At 35.8% G+C, this 21,401-nt stretch overlaps 1 protein-coding gene across 1 annotated transcript in view; it reads left to right on the top strand.

Moving 5' to 3' along the window:
• The first annotated feature begins 5,786 nt into the window (after window positions 1-5,786).
• TES (testin LIM domain protein) overlaps window positions 5,787-21,401 on the top strand; it is a 104,842-nt gene continuing 89,227 nt past the window's right edge. Inside the window, exon 1 of the mRNA XM_020979309.2 lies at window positions 5,787-6,177. The gene's annotated coding sequence lies outside the window, so the exon portion shown is untranslated. The remainder of the gene's footprint in view (window positions 6,178-21,401) is intronic.

The raw sequence follows: 21,401 nt of genomic DNA, 5'->3' as shown, positions 1-21,401 counted from the left end.
ACTGAGTCAGGTAGAATTATATGGCAGGGGAGACAGCCTAGAGGTAAGTTGGGCAGCAGTGGTATGCTAGCAAATTCCTGCTTATTTTAGATAATCCCCAAGCGCATAATTAATTAAATAATTCAAAGTTGACTACATATATGTACCCTGGCCATTAAAATTAATCTGTGAGTCTGAAGAGAATAGGAATACTAGTTTTAAAAAGTATGAAAGAAATTAGTCTGGTTATGTTTTATTTTTTAAATCTTAGACTTTCATGTGTATATAAAAACACTCTCATTTTTATGACCTATCAACATCTAGATGAAATATGATGGAAAATATTGTTACACAATTCACTTTTCCCAGAGCCAAATATACAGTTCTGACCTTATTTGGAATCTTTTTTTCACATTATTATTTTAGCCAGTCTATTTGTTTAAATGACAAGATTCTAGAAGTTGCTCCATCCTCTTATGCTAGAAGGAAACACTATGTGGAGCAGTCCCACCAGTTCCCTTATAAATGTGATTTGGATTGTTATGAAGGGGATTAAAAGCCTGGAATGCAGCAAGTGAACACATTCTTCATTCCTTTCAGTACCTTAATTGATTTCTCTGCTCAGCCAGCTGTGACATCAAGTGATACACTTAAATGGATCCCGAAAGGCCAGTGTCATCCCTTTTTAGGGCTGAATTAACTCTTAAAGAATAAATTAAGTGTTTTTATTCTCACTAAGGCAGACCAGGGACTAATGTTTATGTTATACTTAAGAAACTATCTCAAAAGCACAACACTGTCACTAGACATGACATATTGAGCTCTTGGCAAAGTCATAGCAAAAGAAAATCAGCTCTAAAAAAAACGACATGGGTACATGGTGCCCATTTGTTAAGTAGAAGAAATTATCAAATATCAAGTACATGGGGTGTTCATCATAGGTGGTGAAGACAAGATGTTATTATCTCCTTAAGTTGGCTATCAAAGCCTCATGATTGTACATACATAGGAATTGAGCCAAGGCTGTTATAAAATTAAACCTAAAGTTTGATTTACAACATTCCTATGTCAAACAACACTAACTTCTCCTTTTATGCACAAAAGTTGTATATTGATTTTCCAACAGAATGTTATGATCATATGACTTAGAAAATACATGGCGAGTACCTTTCTTACCTCCCCCACCAAAAGTTGTTATTAAGAAAATTCCATTTTAATATAAACTGTACTCATTATATCCTATCTAAAGAATGTTTTAGTGATTACTTCTGTTGCTGGATAAAACTGGGAGAGCCTTTATGACTTGCTTCTAAGAGAGATTTCTTCTTATTTGAAACTATGTCATCCCTTTAAATAAGCTTGCTACCATAGAAACTAATTCCACAAATACTGCTCTGAGCTCAGTGCATTCTTGCAGAAATATTTGTTTTTAAAATGCTCTGTGAGTTAGGTCTTTGTTCTCCAAAGAGCACGGTTTTTAAGCAAATTATTACTCTTCTAAATGAATGAAAGAATACGCAATAGGAAAATTATCATGCAAAACTTTCATTTTACACTATTCTCTCCAGTTTACTTTTTCAATGGTTGGCTAGGTCTGTATAAATCAAAAGTAATTATTCATGAGAAGTAGGCTGGCAGAATGGATAGAGAGCTAGCCTTAGAATCAGGATCACTTACACTGGTGTCCTGTCACTGATACACACTTTTCTGGATGATCCTGGATAAGTCATGTAACTTCTCAATGCCTCCAGACTACTCTCTAAAACAGCAGGTTATAGAATTTCTAGACTGTATTGGTGATGGTGATTGTGGAGGTGATGGTAGTGGTGGATCTACCCCAGGAGTTCTATATGTTGATGAAATCACAGGTTTGCCCATATATACATATACATATACATATACATATACATATACATATACATATACATATACATATACATATACATATACATATACATATACATATACATATACATATACATATACATATACATATACATATACATATACATCTTTAATATTAATTTGAAGGGGTGATTTCATAATCTCAACAACTATGCAAATTCTGGGAAGGTTCTATTGATCTTCAAACACTTGAAGGACAGGGGGGCAGCTAGGTGGCAAAGTGGATAGAGCACCAGCCCTGGAGTCAGGAGGACCTGAGTTCAAATCCAGCCTCAGACACATAACACTCACTAGCTATGTTTCTCTGGGCAAGTCACTTAACCCCAATTGCCTCATCAAAAAAAAAAAAGACCTTAAGGACAGATCCACAGGTACCAATTTTCTGAAGAACTAATTATGGAACACCATCACATTAAGAGAGAGTTTAATCACCAGATCATTTTATTTGGTCACAGTTACCCATCATACTATCTTCTAAGTTACGGAGGGGTTGCTATCTGCATCTGTAGAACTCCCAGGGATGAAATTACAGATCCTTGAAATACTGAAATGTTTTCTTGTGGAGTAAACAGTGACCTACACTGCAATCTCTACTTCATAGGGCTATTGTAAAGCCCAAATGACATAATATATTGTAAAGCACTGTACAAACTTTAAAAAATATTCTACAAATACCAGTTTATTCATTTAACAAACACTTACTGTGTTCTTTCTATGTTCCATACAGCATGCTAAGCACTGGGGTACAAAGATAAAAAAAAATATGAAATATGTAAAAAATCATTTCCAGGAGGAGGGAGGGAATAAGCATTTGTTGTTCAGTCATTCAGCCATGTCTGACTTTTCATGACCCCATGGATCATAGCACACTAGGCCTTTCTATCCTCCACTACATCTTGAAGTCTGTCCAAGGTCATGTTCATTGTTTCCATGATGTTATCTATTCCTCCCATCCTCTGACATTCCCTTTTCCTTTTGCCTTCAATCTTTCCCAACATCAGGGCCTTATCCAGTGAGTCCCATCTTCTCATTATGTGGCCAAAGTATTTAAGCTTCAGCTTCAGCATTTGACCTTCCAGTGAATAGCCTGAATTAATTTCTTTAAGCATTGACTGATTTAACCTCCTTGCTGTGCAAGGGACTCTCAAAAGTCTCCTCCAGCACCACAATTTGAAAATGTCAATTGTGCAGTACTCGGCTTTCCTTACAATCCAATTCTCACGGCCATACATTGCTGCTGAAAAAAATGTTTTTATTAAGTACCTACTACATGCCAGGAACTATACTAAACACTACAAATATCTCATTTGATCCTCACAATAACCCTGCAAGATAGTGCTGGTATTGTCCTCATTTGATAGTTGACAAAACTGGCAAACAGAGGCTAAGTGACTTGCAGAGAGTTACGCAGCTAGGAAGTGTCCCAGATTGCATATGAACTCAGGTCTTTCTGACTCTAGGCCCAGCACTTTCACCACTGTGCCACCAGCTGCCTACTAGTACTAGGGCACTAATTACTGGTAAAAGGTAGGGTGGGAGGTAGATGGGGAACAGGACAAAGACAGGATGAGAGATCCAGAAGGAGGTGGTATTTGAGTTTAGCTTTGAAGGACAAGGGAATTCTTTGAAGTAAAGAGGGATCAAGTGCATCCCAGGCAGCAGAGGCAGCCCTAAAATTATATAAAGATGGGAGATGGCAAGAGCCTTGGTTGGATAGCATGTAGTCCCAGGAATTATTATTATTTCATCAAATCTAAATTCCTCTCCAAACATCATCATCTTTCATTTATCTGGCAAGCTAAAAGGGACCATTACTAGGCTTAATATCTTTGGCTAACACAGAGTGCTGCCCTCAGAGTCAGGGAGACCTGTGCTCAAGCCCCATGCATAATGGCTGTGTAAAGCTGGGAAACTCCCTTCACCTCTCATTATCCCCTAGAAATTCTCAAAGACAAAGTTTTAGATATGTCTGTCTATAGTGGTAGATGTTTCCTCCCTGGAATTGGTCTCTCTCTCTCTCTCTCTCTCTCTCTCTCTCTCTCTCTCTCTCCTCTCTCTCTCTCTCTCTCTCCATATGTATATGTGTGTATGTATATGTATATATATGTATATATACATATACACATATATATACTCACACACACATACATACACATATACACATATGTATGTGTGTGTATATAAAATCACTAAACTAAACAAAAAGAAAAAACTATAGCAAATTAGTAGCAAGAGCACATTCCTTTCTAAGTCAGACAGAAAGAATGCCTTATTCCTAGAGTAGTAAAATGAATATTTTATGACAACAATTGTCCAATAATAGTGTCTATAAAAAGAAACATGAGTAAGTCCAAGATTGGTTAATCCAATGGGATAGTAATGTTGCTTCTTCTCCAGCAAAAAAAAAAAAAACAACAAACAAACAAAAAACCACCCCTCACTGAAAACCAGTTGTTCTGGCAGGGGTTTGGAGGTCATTTCTATCATTAATTCAGGCTAAAGCAGATTCATTCCAATGGATCATAATATTTAAGGAAAAAATTATCAACAGTAATCAATTTATTGGTTTTAGAATCCTCTAAGAGAATCATGTTATGATCTTTCCAAGATTTAAATAATCAGGCAAATTTCCCTGTTTAGGCAGGATATTTCTAAACTCATTGGTAGTCTTCTTTGCTTTAGGTGATGTGCAGAGACAGCCTAAGATGGCACACTCTATAATAAGATTTCATACACACACAATTATTTACTGAATAGTGAGAGGCAGCATAGTATAATGCAGTAGTTCTCAAAGTGAGGTATGTGGACTCCTGGAGAGTCCCAGAGACTCTTTCAAAGGGTTCTTGAGGTTAAACCTGTTTTTATGATAATACTGAGATGTTATTTGCTTATTAAAATACACCACCCCCCTTTCCAGCTACATATCTGTGTGAGGCCAGACTTTCTTTATATTCTTCAACAAAACAACATATCACAACAGAATGAATGCAGAAAAAGATAAGAATTGTCTTGTATTAATCTTCCATTCAGCCAGATATTAAAGAGATTATAAAAAATATGTAAAACAATGCCACTCTGGTATTTTTTCATTTTGCAAAACACAGTTATTTTGATAAAATTTGTTATGCTAATATACAATGAGTTTATCATTGTTATTTTAAAATGAATTAATAGATATTTCAAAAATTTTGATCAATTTTCATTTGTAATGTGGTGTATATCAATAGCTATAACTCACATAAACAAAACTCTTTGGAGTCCTCAATAATTTTTAAGAGTTCAGAAAGGTTCTGAGACCAAAAGGTTGAGAACCTATGGTACAATGAATAGATCATGAGCTCCCAAACTTTTTTATCCCTATAACCATTGGCTTTTAGTAAACTTTCTTTATGAAAGGAAATAAATTCTAGAGTTTACCATACATCCATCCATAAGAAAAACATTCTTCTGTATTCTATTTAGAATAAAAGGAAATAAAATCTAGAATTTATCATATATATGTAAAAAAAGATGTAAAATAAAATACATTGACTTCAATTGGACAATACAGTTATGTTTTCTCCTCTGACCTTGACAAGCTTCTCAAAATCCCTGCAGGTACTTAAACCTCAACATAGGAAAACCTAGAATCCCTGGATCAGGATAAGCTGGCTTCAAGGCCAATCTCTGACCCATACTGTCTATGTCATCAGGAGTAAGGCATTTGGCCCTATAAGGTCCCCAGACAGCTCTAAATGCAGAACAATTGCTACTCTGCCATGATAACAGTATTCTCATCAGGAACTCCTTACCCCAATGAAATCATAATCCCGTAATCCCATAATTCATTAGCATCACTTTTCTCTTGAAGAATCAGTTTCTACGGTGACAGGTGGTAGAATTCTAATTCCAGCTACCATTCTACTTTGCTCTTCCACAGAAGAAGGTTTTGTGGGAGAAGAAGCAGAGGAAGGTCTTGAGCCGAAAAGTATGAGAGAAGAGGAGAAAGAGCTTTGGTGATTTAGATGACTTTTGAATTCTAAGGAAGACCAGAGACTGAATTTGGGGAGGGAAAATTTGAAAAGAAGGGCTAGAGTTAAAGGAATAGAAACAGCATAGAAGAGGGAGAAGAACTCACATTGAAAGAAAAAGTATTTGAGGGGAAGGGGAAAAAAAGAACGAGGAAAGGGACCGAAAGAGAAGAAGGAGGAGGAGCAAAAGGAGAATGAGAAGGACACTAGCTGAAGGAGAAGGACCATTCAAAGAAGAGAAAGTGGAAAAGAAGTAACAGGAAGATAAGACTTAAAGGAAAAGGTAAGGTAAATAAGACAAGTTGGTAAGACAAAGTAAGAAGAGGTTAGCAATAGTATAAAAGAAAGAGAAAAGTTAACAGGGTAAGGAAGTTGAGTGATGACCCCAGGCTTAAAGAAAACAATCCTGGGCAGCTAGGTGATGCAGTAGGTAGAGCGGCGGCCCTCAGTTCAGAAGGACCTGAGTTCAAATCCAGCCTCAGACCAAATCCTTGACACTTACTAGCTGTGTGACCTTGGGCAAGTCACTTAACCCCAATTGCCAAAAAATAATAAAATAAAGAAAACAATCCTCCTGCTGTTCCCCTCGTCAAAGCTGCTATTTCCCACAGCAGTTTTCAGGGTAGCTATTATCAGGAAATACAAGGGCTTGATATCATACCTGTTGAAGTATAGCGAGCAGGGAGAAATTTGCAGTAACATACATTCAGAGTCATAACTAGGAATTTTTGTTCCTATGGTAAAAGGCTGGAAAGGCCTAGAAAGGGTGGGAAGAGAAAGGAAGGGCAGGAGATGCCTTCACCCTGTGGGTCATCTGGTAGCATCATCTATTGATTGCAAAAGTATGTAATAGTTAGGTTGTACTTTGCCAGCCCCAACATTACAGCATTACAGAGGGAATCTACTTTCCTATAGCTTTCTGCACATACGCATGTCTTCCTTTCATTACCACCAACCTAGGCTACCCATTTCTCATCAGATGCTTTTCAATGAAGCACTCATTTCTCTTAATGATGACAGTGCATAATGGGAAGACCAAGCCCAGGCACTCCCCTCTCCCTATGACAGACTGAACAGATTTCACCTTGTGATATTACTTCCTGTGTGGGGAGTGGGTAAAAGAATGGCGTATGTGTGTGGTCACAAGCCCACACATTATGGATGGCATCAACTCTCATCCCAGGGAATGGGAGTTTATGGCAGTGATATTTCTCAGTGCTGACTGGATGTCCACTTCCAAACTTTCCACTTTGGTACTCCAGGACTGTTCATATCTGTTTAGCTCAAACTTCTTTTCTAGCACTGGAGTAATTTGAAAAAAATTCTCAAATTTAATATAATCAAATATTTGATTACAAAACAGTTTTAATGATTACCTCCCATCCATCAAAGTGGAAAAAACAATTAAGAACAACAAAATTCAGTACTAGCAGTGTTCTGGAAAACAGGTACACTAATTCTTCAACGGTGGAATTGCAAATTTATGAAATCTTTAAGAGAGAAATCTGGCAAAATGCAATAAAAGTTACAAAAATACACATGCTCTATCATTTCATTGTTATGCATTTATTCCAAAAGTCTTATAAAAATGAATGTTATCATTTGAAAATTTTTTCATAGCATCGTTATTTATCATTGCAAAAGAATTGGAAGAAAACAATTTCCCCCCAAGAAGGGAAAGCTTAAATAAATGCTAGTACATTAGTTTAATGAAATACTATAATTAAATTATAACTGGCAAGTATGGGGATTCTAGAGAAACTGAGAAATATCTTTATGAAACAAAGAAGAAGGAAAAGGAGAAAAAGAAGAAACATACACTAAAAATTACCACATAAGAGAAAAAGTAGAGACTGAGTCAGCAAACATAAAATGTGTGTGAAAACCAAAAGGGAATGACTGAAAAGATGTCATAATGTATGTTGAAAATAATTTCTATACCTAATTGCAAAGCATGTTTAACTAATGCTAATAGTTTATATTAAGTTTATAATAAAAACATTTTTTAAAGAAGAAAGTCTCATGTTGTGTGTAAATCCAGCAACCAGAGGGGAAAAGGATGATGGAAAGATCAACTGAGGCAGGAATAGAATCAATATTGTCATTGGAGTGTACTACAGGCCACCTAGGCAGGAAAAGAAAGTAGATGAAGAGTTTGGGAAACAGATCAAATGTTTTGCTTATTATATAATGGTGTTATGAAACTCCAGTTATCCAGATATATACTTGTCTCTGAACCAAGAATATAGCTATTAATTAAGTGTAAGCTTGTCTTAATGATAATTTCATAGTTCAAATGATGGAGGAATCAACAGGGAAAGATTTCTTTTTTTTTTCCAATTAAATTTTTTCTCTCCATTCCCCATCCCTGAAAATAACATAACAAATATGTGTAGTTAAGCAAAATGAATTGCCACATTGCTAATGTCTAAAATATGTCTCATTCTGCATTTTGAGCCTAAAATCTCTCTGTCAGGAAGTGGATATCATAAGTCTTTTAGAATCATGGTTGGTCATTGCATTGATCAGATATTTTAAATCTTTCAAGATTGTTTATCTTCACATTATTTGTGTTGTATCAATTCTTCTCCTGGTTCTGCTTACTTCACTCGGTACCAATTCATACAAGTCTTTTTTGGAAACCATATATATCTTTATTTCTTAAGCACAATAGTACTCATTACATATCATTATTTGTTCATCCATTCGCCAATTGATGAACACTTTCCTTTGTTTCCAGTTTTTTGTCTTTACAGAAAGGGCTGCTAGAAATATTTTTAGTACATATAATTCCTTTCCCTTTTTTGAATAATCTCTTTAGGAAATAAGCCCAATAGTGGTATCACTGGGTTAAAGGGTTAACACAGATTAGTGACTTTGGGGGCAGAGTTCACAATTGCTCTATAGAATTCCTAGTTGAATTCATAGCTTTACTTGTTTTTGACTGCAGCCTCTCCAGCACTCACCTTAAGTCAACTATGAGGTTTACTAGTAGTATACAAACCACAGTTGATTTTTTTCCCCCCTTGATCTATGATTTCATCAGTATAAGGAATTCCCCAGTGAGTAAATCCCCTCTACCAATGCAGATTGGCAACATATCTGCAATTTACAATTTTAGAAATCTACCTGAGCCACTGAGATATTAAGTGACTTGCCCACTGAATGGTATAGCATTCTTTTTTTTTTTTTGCTTTTTAGGCAATTGAGGTTAAGTGACTTGCCCAGGGTCACACAGCTAGTAAGTAAGTGTGAAGTGTTTGGTCTGAGGCTGGATTTGAGCTCAAGTCCTCCTGACTTCAGGACCAGTGCTCTATCCACTGTGCCACCTAGCTGCCCCGTGGTATAGCATTCTTAAAGGAAAACTTAAAGGAAACTCTAATTGAACTAAAAGGACAAATAGATAAACAATAATTATTTGGGACTCCAACATGTCCCTTTCAGATCTAAATGAATGTAAGAAAAAAATAATCAAGAAAGAAGTTGATTTGAATAGAATTTTTTAAAAATAGATAATAATAGATTTTTATGATGACTACCAAATGAGAATCATAAGGATATATGTATTTTTCAGCTTTTATTGCCTTTTCAAAAATTAATTATGGTTTAGGGCATAATAAATTTGTAAATTTTGAAATCAGAAATATTAAATATCTTTTACTGAACACAACTCTTTACTGACCAAAAATTATCATCAGTCTAATCATGTACCTCCTTTAGTGGACTGCTCTCCAACTATGATACTCTGCCTGGACTCACTTCTCAATGACTAACATAGTTTTATTTTCTCACATTTTCCATACCTAGTGATTCTGAAGAACTTACTTGCTTTCTATAACTTACTTTCTATCCTCAACTGTTCTCAACCCTGTCCCCACAATGTCCTACTTCATCAGATCTACCTGTAGCTTCCACTGTGCTCTTTGGAATGCTTGCTTCATAATTAACAAATATCCTTACACCTTTTTTAAAAAATTAATTAATTTATTTTTAGTTCTCAACATTCACTTACATATGCTTTTGAGTTTTAAATTTTCTTCCCCTCCTTTCCCACCTCCCTCCCCAAGATGGCATACAATCTGATATAGACTCTACATATTCCTATTAAACATATTTTCACATTAGTCATGTTGTAAAGAAGAATCAGAACCAATAGGAGGAACCACAAGAAAGAAGAAACAAAACAGAAGGAAAAAAAGAGCAAATAGTATGCTTCAATCTGCATTCAGATTTCATAGTTCTTTTTCTGGATGTGGATAGCATTTTCCATCATGAGACATTTGGAGATGTCTTAGATCCTGGCATTGCTGAGAAGAGCTAAATCTATCAAAGTTAGTCATTGCACGATGTGGCTGTGTACAATGTTCTCCTGGTTCTGCTCACTTCACTCAGCATCAGTCCATACAAGTTTTTCCAAGATTTTCTGAAGTCCACTTGCTCATCATTTCTTATAGCAACTTCCTTACATCTTAAACCACTTCCTTACTCATTCCTTACATCTTCTTGTCCTCACTAAGATATACATGTTTCCTGAAGATATCCCTTCTCTTGTCATCCTTTCTAGCACTGGCTATACTTTTTCTCATATTCCCCTAACTCACTGGTCATGGTGAGAGTCAGAATACTCTTTGTTCCCCACTGTCATATGCAGGCACTTTCTTTACCACCTTCACTTAGCAAACTCTCTTCCTTTAAACTTTACGCAGTCTAAATTTATCATCCAATCCTCTATCCCCAACATTTGGTATACCAACTCAACTCTATAACATACTCTACTCTCAAATCCCCATGTCCCTTGTCCTATCATCATTCACACTTTTCTAAACCCCCAAACTGGACTACTCCCATGTTTTTACTCCTTAGCTGCTATGTACTTGCTGCTTAATAAAGCTGTAGGAAATCACAAAACCATGCTGACTCAGTACACTACAAATTTATGTCATCTGAATTCAACTGAGACTCCAGTATATTAAGGCATAAATTCTATTTCCCCCTAATTAGTTCTCTATCACACTTTCCACAGAAATTATTCCAAACCTTCTTGTCTCTCCTCAAAACTCCCACGGTACCATTTTCTCCTTTCCCTCTCACTCTACCAATGTGTAAACAAGAATTTGACCTCATACTTCAACAACAACAACAAAGACCATTTTCCAAGACCCTCCTTTCCCTTTTCCCCTTTCTCAGCCGACATAATTCAGATTTCTCCTTCCATTATTTTTACCTCCTTCCAATTTCAGATGGAGAAGTGACCTTTCTCCTTGCCAAGGCAAACCCTTCTACATAGACCTTTCATCTTATGCCTTCTTTTTCTTCTCCTATAAATTGTACTCTCTATCATGCTCATTCTCTTACTAAACTAATCTTCAATCTCCTCCTGTACCCTGGATGTTTCCCTACCTCATATAAACATTCCATGTTCCCCCCACCTTTAAAAGCAAATTCTTATTTCACTCATATTTCCTTGAGTAACAGTAGAATTCATTGACCTCAGAGTAAGAGGTGGAAAACAGAAACTCCAGTGTGGATAACAAGATGTAAAACATAATCATGTAAAACATAATCTGGTCTAATGGGCTAAGGTGGCTTTGCTAGATAGAGTAAGCTAGTTAGTTCAATGGCTCACTAATCGTTCAGTTCCACCTAACATTCTAAAGCTAAGTGGGAAAAATATTTTCAAGCACTGGAGGTATTACGTCCTGGTTTCTGGTCAGGAGCATTCATCTAGAGAGAGAGAAAAACAGACAGCAATAGAATTGATGAAAAGATATTAAGAGTGGAGGGCTAGATTTTGATGGCAAGCATGATCAGCCAGGTGATTTGGGATAAGCTAGATATAGTGAGCTAGTTGAATTCATACTCAGTCTCTCATCAAAAAAATGGCAACTATTAAGAAGCCTCATTCTTTTTTCTTCTTCTTCTTTTTGGTGAGGCAATGGGGTGAAGTGACTTGCCCAGGGTCACACAGCTAGTAAGTGTTGAGTGCCTGAGGTCAGGTTTGAACTCAGGTCTTCCTGAATTCAAAACCAGTGCTCTATCCACTGCACCATTCAGCTGCCCCTAAGAAACCTCATTCTTATATGTAATACTTTCCTTAAAAAGAAAACCGGAAGGTATTAGACACTTTTCTCTAAAAATAAAATACCTAAATCACTGTGATACGAATTTGAGGTCTGCCATTTCAAACAAATCACTTTTGAGCATGTAGATTTTTGTAAAACAGCCTAAAATATACACACACATACATATGTATGCCTTTTGTACATATGTATTCTTCGTGAAAACTGAACAACACAAAAAATGAAATTGACTATGCCTTAACAAACAGGAATTGACTATTTACTGACTTGGGAGTACTATCAGAATTGACTTTGTGTGCAGTCAGATTACATCTCCACCCCAGATGTTCAAACAGACTATTTGTGCCTAACCTGTGTTCTTCCAAGCTTGTACTGGACTGATAAGCCACAGTCTAACACACTGTACCTTGACCTCAACGCCATGATGTCATTTATCCTCTTTGAGTATGAAAAATCAACAACAATCAGAATTGACTCTGTGTGCAGTTAGATTACTGTAACATTAAGGCAACATCAAAATCAACATCAAATTAGATTCAATCTGAGCTATTCAAATAAGCCACTGATATAAAAAAAGTTGGGAATGAAAAGAGGTAAAGATACTGACCTTGCTAATCACCATTTCCTACAAAAAATTAACTAACTTCCCTAAAGCCTCCCTTCATATCCTCAGATACAATTAACCTATTTTTTCCCTCAAACCCCTCCCTCTTAAATTCATCATAGTCCATTTACTGGTTTTATTTTAACACCTTCTACCTTGCACTCTTCATATTTGATATGTGTCACATTTAACCCAATAGCTTGTAAACTCCTTGACAGTGGCAGTAGTTTTGTTTTTCATCTTTGTATCTAGAGTATTTTGCACATAATAGGCTCAAACTTCACACCTAGTGAGGGAAGAGAGGATTTGACTATATAAAGATGGGGTAAAAGGGATTCTATTCCAAGTATGGGGATGGATATGAACAAAGAAAGACACAGACTTAGAAAAAAGCAGTATGAGAAGGAAAGATGGCAAGTCTGACTAGAACATAGCTTACAGCCAGATTTTCAACAGCCTTCAATTCCAGGTAAGCAGAGGAGCTCAAATTTTATTCAGTAGTCAAGAGGGAGCCAATAAAAATCTTTAAATACAAGAGTGGCATTGTTGTGGCAATGCACTGCCAAAATGATATGGACAACATTATAGAGGACAGATTGGAAAGGGGGATAAAGAAGGAAAGCCACTTAAGAGGTTATTATGATACTTTTAGCAAGAAAAGATGAAGGTATGAACTAGGAGAATTGCAAGGATTAGTCTTGAAAAAAACACATAAAATAGTTCCAAAGTTAACCTGAACACAATCCAAAGATGATCAAGGGAAAGCAAAGGCTACACCTATTTAATTCAGAAGGGGTTGAAGATATATATATATATATCATAATAAAATTGACAATGGAATAAATATGAATGACATCTTAACAGAGTTAGGAAAAAAGGAGGGTGGGAAGAAAGATGGTGAGTTTGACTAATTTGAATGGAACACAAATTTCACAAATACCTGCCAAATTTCAGAGAATGTGGAGATGTCATCTTTAATGTACTTTCCAAAGCCTGCGCCATTTCAAAAGTCATTGGAAAAGTGGCCAATCCTATAGATAAGATCTATTTCATTTCTAATTCCCATTTAAGGGAATATTCAGTGTAACAAAACCTATCTGTTTAATCAGGCATTCAATCAAAGAATTAATAAACATCTTTTAGAATAGTTAAAATGTTTAGTGGAAGAAATAATACTGTTTGGAAAAGAGGAAGAAGGTTCAGGCCAAGATGGAAGACAAAAGGACAGCTCATTTGTCACAGGATACACACTATTCTGCTTCCAACATTCAAATGACTCTGCCACAGGCCCCTGAGTTGGAGGGATGGTTGACTCATAATGCCCTGTTTCAGTATAAAATGGACTGGATAGACTGAGGGAAACAAAAAGCCAGCAGGGCTTCGTCAACTAATCCTGGTGTTCTAATCTCATGCCCTATTTCGGTTACTAGCTTGATATGTTGAGAGAATGTTGTAGCTACAGTTTACATAGATTTTTCCAAAGTATTTGACAAAGTCACATCACTCTTGCTGAAAAGGTGTGGGCAAGAAGATGTTATGATAAGATACCTTCAAAAATAATTTAATGCTCAGACCCAAAGAGTATTTGTCAGTGATCGGATGTCAAATTAGAAGGAGCCCGGGCATCTGAGTTAGTGACACTTAACATTTTGTCAGCATCTTGGATAATGGCTTATATGGCGAACTCACCAAACTTACAGATAACACAAAGCTAAGAGGGATAGCTATGGATCCAAAAAAGATCCTGAAAGCTTTGAGCAGTTGGATGGCTCTTCTAAGATGAAACCTATTAGAAATAAAAATAAAGCTTTACACTTCGGTTTAACAAATCAACTTTATAAATACAAAATGGGCAGGCATGGTGACATAGGAATATGCCTGAAAAACATCTGGGGGTCTTAGTAGACTACAAGCTCAATGTGAATTAGCAATGTGATATAGCAGTTAAGAGTAATGCAATCTTTTGGCTCCATTAGGAAAGACATAATTTCTGGGAATAGGAGGTCATAGTAGCTATGTATCTCTGTACTCTGTCTTAGTTCGAGTATATCTGTAAACTATGTTTAATTTTAAGTGCCACATTTTAGGAAAGAAAATTATAGAGAGTGCTCAGAAGAGGTAAACCAGGATGATGAAAGGTTTTGAATCATATAATCTTGTTATATGAGCATTAATTGAAGGAAATGGGCATGTTTAGGCTTAGGATGAGAGATGGGAAATGGGGGAAGAAGTTTCATAACTTTATAACTGTACAGGCAGCTCGGTGGTACCCTGAGTTCAAATCTGCCCTCAGATACTTACTAGCTGTATTATTCTAGGCAAGTAATTTAACTTGTTTGCCTCAGTTTCCTCATCTGAAAAATGGAGATAATAGCAGTACATACCTCCTAAGGTTGTTGTGAGGATCAAATGATATCATAATTGTAAGGTGTTTAGCATTGTGCTTAATTCATAGTAAGTGCTATATAAATGTTAGCTGTTATTATTATTAAATGTCAAGTCTAAGTCCTCTTTTGATCATACATATCCTTGATGATGGATTTTTTTATGTCTTTTAATTTATTGGTCATCACTAGCAATATGTTTTATTCTAGGCTTTTAGGATTTAAAGCTAGAAGACCTTAGGGATTATCTGGGTCCACTCTCCTCATTTTACAGATGGGAAAACTGAGATCAGGAAAGGCCAATTGACCTCCTAGATAGTGAAGCTGGGATTCAAACCCAAATTCTCTTGACTCCAAATCCATTGATTGAACTACTAGTTTATATGCATGCTTTCTCATCTTTATAAAATCTATACATACACAGAAGCTATCCTTAAAGAAAACATGAGATGAAACAGGCAAACCTTTGAAAATATAAATTAGAATATAAGATGTTGCTCCTTATATCGTTTACTGATTTTAACAAGCCAGTTGACTGCATAGGGTTTTCTAAAAAAAAAAGTATCTCCCATATTTATGTTGAAAAGACAAGATCTTGTAATAATTCAACAACGGAAATTACTTTGTTCAGTGACTAGGTATTAACATTGAGACTTCCATATAAAGCACATTCATCAGTATTTAGGAGGATATCTTGCACTGAATCCAAGCAAAATCAGTTTTTCCTGTTGGGGGTTATGTTCTCAACATGTTCCTATTTGCAGATGACATTGTGCTAATTATATTGAATCCTGGAACATTAAAAAGTTTCCTCAGCAAAATCCATAATTATTCAAAGGAAATTGGTTTAACAATCCATGCCAGACAAATAAAGTAGATGAAAATGAATATTAGCTTTAATATGTGGATAGATACAAAACCAATTCTTTTAGTGATTGGTATATACCTGCATACTTCTATATTGTGTGTGTGTGTGTGTGTGTATGTGTATACACATACTACATGTAGCTGATAAAGAAATGACCTAGGAGTTAAGAAGACCTTTATTCATGCCTCTAACCTCTAACACATACTATCTGTAAATATGATCCTAATGGGAAAATCATTTAACCTCTCAATGTATCATATAACTCTCTAAGATGCTAAGTTGCAGAGCAGGTGCTGATTTGCATTAGTAGAGGGAATTCCTCATTGAGATTTCTTTTACCAATGAAATCAGCAGTCTGGGTAAACAAAAAAAGACTGTGTGTGTGTGTGTGTGTGTGTGTGTGTGTTGTGTGTGTGCGTGTGTAAGAGAGCTAATAATGCATGACTTAAGGAGGTGCTGTAGAAGGACAATTAATAGGGAGCCAGCATTACATAAAATGGGAAAAATGAGCTTTATCACATTTTGCATGCTTTCAATGATCACAAGTTACCCACTATTCCAAAATTCATCACTTAAGCATAAACAATAATGATGCTTCATGGCTGTGAATCATGCAATTCCAGTCTCAGAAGATGGCATGTGATCCAATGGGTACTGGTAATATTATTAGGAAAAATTGAATACTAAAATGTATTTATACTGTAACAATATAAAACTCACAAAAATTAGAAGTTCTAGGAAATTTATATATATAATATATGGATATATTGATTCTATATTACTATGTGGTAAATATAGAATCAATATATTTATATATGGATAGATAGTTTCCTGGAACTTGTAGTTTTAAAATTGTAAATGTATGGTTTACACCATTTATGAAGCAATGCATTTCTACAAATTTGCATTAATTTCTTAGTCATTCTTGGTAACTGTTGTTTGCTACGCAACCATTCTTGAAGTACAATCAGACCTTTATCTATAAGTTGTTAATGAGCAATCAGCACATGCAGTAATATTACAACAAGGTCCCCAAAGAAGTGTTAAATACATACTTAATACTTTTCTAACAAGCCTCCTGGGGCCAAACTAACAATGGGGATTTTGCTAATACATATAACAAGCAACAAACATGCTACCTCTCTTACTCTGCAATATTGTCACCTATTTCCCAGGTGCCAGAGAAGTCTAAAACAATGTTCAAATGTAGCAGTTATAATCATTGTGGTCTTAAGACCCCCCCAAACAGAGGTTGCCAAGACCTGGATGCCACTGAAAAACAACTGAACTATATATATATATATATATATATATATCATATATATATATATATGTATATATATATATATATATGTATATATATATATATATATATATATCATATAGTACTTGCTAGGTACTAGAAACTGTGATAAGCATGTTATAATTATATATTTTTTTGATCCTTACAACAACCTTGGGAGATAGGTGCTATTATTTTGCAGATGAGGTGCCATTTTGCAGATAAGGAAACTAAGGCAAACGGAGATTTAGTGACTTGTCCAACTTTGTCTGAAGCCAACTTTGAACATAGGTCTTCTTGACTCCAGGCCTGGTACTGTTTCCGCTGTACCACCTAGCTGCCTGCAGATGATTCCCAAATCTCTATCCTCAATTTGAACCCAACTCCAGACCCCCATACCCATCTGCCTACAGGACATGTCAGATTGATTATCCCACTGGCACTTCAGATTCTATATTAATTAAATTAAATGTATCAATAAACTTAATACATTAAAAACAAATTCTCTTTTCTCCTAATCCCACATTTCCTTCTAACTCCACCATTTCTATGTTACTACCTTGTGTCCATTATTTGTAACACTTGGGGTTATCATTCTTGCTTTCTTCTCCTTCATATCTCTTATATAATTAGTTTAGTTAGCTTCTGTAGATTCCACATCTACATTTCTTGCATTATTCCATGACTCTTTATATCCATTGTCACCATCCTAATATAGACTCTCATCATCAAAACTTTTGTAATATTCAGACGCCTTGGAGGTATTCTTGATCTCACTCTTTCCCTTTTAAAACATCTTTCATAATTCTTCCACACTGGACCATGATGTGACTCCTCTACCTAAGAAAATCTCCAGTGGGCTGCTATTACTCAATGACCCATTGAGAAATGACATTTAAGGCTCTACAGAATTTGGAACCACTCTACTGCTCCCTTCTCATCTCAAATACTTCCCTGTTGCAATCTACACTCCAGCCAAACTAGGCTACTTTTTGCCTAACAAACATACTACATCCTCACATCTTTGTGCCTTTTTTTACACTGTTCCTGATGCCTAGAATGCCATCTCTCCCTCTCCTTACTTGTTAACTTGCTACCTATCTTTTAAAGCAAAACTCAAATGCCATTAGCTCCTGGAAGCCTTCTCCCACATCAGTAACAATCTTCAAATCAATTTAAGAAGAATTTATTTTTTTAAATTTTAATTAATTAATTAATTTTTAGTTTTCAACATTCACTTCCATAAGCTTTTGAGTTTTAAATTTTCTCCCCCTTCCTTCCCACCTCCCTCCCCAAGATGGCTTGCAATCTAATATAGGCTCTACATATACATTCCTATTAAACATATTTTCACATTGTCATGTTGTAAAGAAGAATTAGAACCTATAGGAGGAACCATAAGAAAGAAGAAACAAAACAATACAGAAGAAAAAAATGAGCAAATAACATGCTTCAATCTGCATTCAAACCCCATAGTTCTTTCTCTGGATGTGGACAGCATTTTCCATCATGAGACTTTTGGAGATGTCTTTGATCCTTGCATTGCTGAGAAGAGCTAAATTTATCAAAGTTAGTCATTGCATAATGTGGCTGTTACTGTGTACAACATTTTCCTGGTTCTGCTCACTTCACTCAGCGCAGTCCATACAAGTCTTTCCACATTTTTCTGAAGTCTACTTGCTCATCATTTCTTATAGCACAATATATTCCATTACATTCATGTACTAAAACTTGTTCAGTCATTCCCCAATTGATGGATAGTCCCTCAATTTCCAATTCTTTGCCACCACAGAAAGAGCTGCTATAAATATTTTTGTACACGTGGGGCCCTTTTCCTATTTTTATGATCTCTTTGGCTTACAGCCCTAGAAGTGCTATTGCTGGATAAAAGGGTAGGCACAGTTTTATAGTCCTTTGGACATAGTTCCAAATTGCTCTCCAAAATGGTTGGATCAGTTCACAACTCCACCGACAATGCATTAATGTTCCAATTTTCCCACATCTTTCCCAATATTTATCATTTTCCTGTTTTGTCATGTTAGCTAACCTGATAGGTGTGATCTAGTACCTCAGAGTTGTTTTGATTTGCATTTCTGTAATCAATAGTGATTTAGAGCATTTTTTAATATGACTATAGCTAGCTTTAATTTCTTCATCTGAAAACTGCCTCCTCATATCCTTTGACCATTTATCAATTGGAGAATATCTTGTATTCTTATAAATTTGACTTAATTCTCTATATATTTAGAAATGAGGCCCTTATCAGAGATACTGGTTGTAAAAATTCTTTCCTAGTTATCTGTTTCCCTCCTAATCTTGGATACATTGGCTTTTTTTGTGCAAAAACTTTTCAATTTAATGTAATCAAAATTATCCATTTTACATTTCATAATGTTTTCTAACTCTTGTTTGGTCATAAATTCCTCTCTTCTCCATAAATCTGTCAGGTAAACTATTCCTTGCTCTCCCAGTTTACTTATAGTATCAGACTTTATATCTCAATCGTGGATCCATTTTGACTTTATTTTGGTATATGGTGTAATATTTTGATCTATGATTAGTTTCTACCATACTCTTTTCCAGTTTTCCCAGCAGTTTTTGTCAAATAGTGAGTCCTTATTCCAGAAGCTGGGGTCTTTGTGTGTAACAAACAGTAGATTACCATAGTCATTGACTGCTGCGTCTTGTGTACCTAGCCTATTCCAGTGATCCACCCAATACCAATTAGTTTTGATGATTGCTGTTTTATAATACAATTTAAGATCTGCAATGGGTAGGCCACCTTCCCTAGCATTTCTTTTCATTAGTTCCCTTGATATTCTGGACCGTTCGTTCTTCCAAATGAATCTTGTTGTCATTTTTTCAAGCTCTATAAAATAATTTTTTGGTAGTTTGATTGGTTTGGCCCTTCATAAGTAAATTAACTTAAGTAGAATTGTCATTTTTATTATATTAGCTCAGCCTACCCATGAGCAACTGAAGTTTTTCCAATTATTTAGACCTGACTTTATTTGTGTGATTAAGAATTTATTAAGTGCCTTTGAAGTACCAGGTACTGCTGTAGGTATTGAGGATATAATACAAAGACCAAAATGACAACATTTTCTGAGCTCAAGGAGCTAACATTCTGGTTCCTCTTCCAAGCATATTTGGTACTTCACTTTGTTTCTCTGTCATACTCTTATAATATAATACTTCAGAAGCCTGTGACTTTGTTCCTGTTGAATTTTCTTTATAACAACTCATTCAATTCAATAAATATTTATTAAATGCCTAATATGTGCCAGGCCCTGTGCTAAGTGTTGGTGGATACCAAAAGAGGTAAAAGACAGTCCCTGCCCTCAAGGAGCTTACAGTCTTATGAGGGAGACAACATGCAAACAAATACATACCAAACAGCTATATATAGGATAAATAGGAAATAATTAAAAAGAAGGAAAGCATTGGTATAAAGAGAGGTTAGGGAAGGCTTCCTGTAGAAGGAAGGATTTAGTTGGGACTTAAAGGAAGCCAGAGAGATCAGGTGTTGGAGCAGAGAAGGGAGAACACTCCAGGCATGGGTGTGGGGCAGCCAGAGAAAATGCCTGGAGTTAGATGTTAGGTCTTAAAGATTCATTAATCTGTGGCCAACATGGTGATAGCCTCTCCAAAGTCAGCCATGCTGATCCTTAGACAACTTATCACCATTCCCAGGTCTGTATGACCGGTCAGACTTTAACACCTCGTGACTTAGCATTTTTTGCCTATATACACAGATCAATGTGTTGGTCAGTGGGATATAAGATTTAATTAAGATACAGTCCCTCTGCACTTAGAATCTATGGTCTAGGGACAGCTAGGTGGTGCAGTGGATACAGCACTGACCCTGGATTCAGGAGGACCTGAGTTCAAATCCGACCTTGGACACATTAATATTTACTAGCTGTGTGACCCTGGGCAAGTCACTTAACCCCATTGCCTAGTCAAAAAAAATCTATAGTCTAGTCCTACATATCAGACAATACACCCAAATAACTACAAAGAAGAATAATACTTTATTGTGTAATATTGCATACTATAAAGCTCTGTGCTAGCATTCCTACTGGATTATTAACTGCTTGAAGATAGGGCCATGTTTTACCTAAATATGCTATCTCCCTCAATGCCTGTCATATAGTAGAAGCTTAATAAACATTTGTCATACTGGATTTACATGACTGTTGCAGGAAAAAGTGGAAAATTTTCATAATTGTGGCTTTATACCTTCTCAGTTCTCATGGCTTCAGCAATATATTTGATCATATAATTGG

The sequence above is a fragment of the Phascolarctos cinereus genome, unplaced genomic scaffold, assembly GCF_003287225.1.
Source record: "Phascolarctos cinereus isolate Bilbo 61053 unplaced genomic scaffold, phaCin_HiC Scaffold_1;HRSCAF=81, whole genome shotgun sequence".
Lineage (NCBI taxonomy): Eukaryota > Metazoa > Chordata > Mammalia > Diprotodontia > Phascolarctidae > Phascolarctos > Phascolarctos cinereus.
Note: the sequence above shows the minus strand (reverse complement) of the source record. Positions and strands in the feature narration are given on the sequence as shown.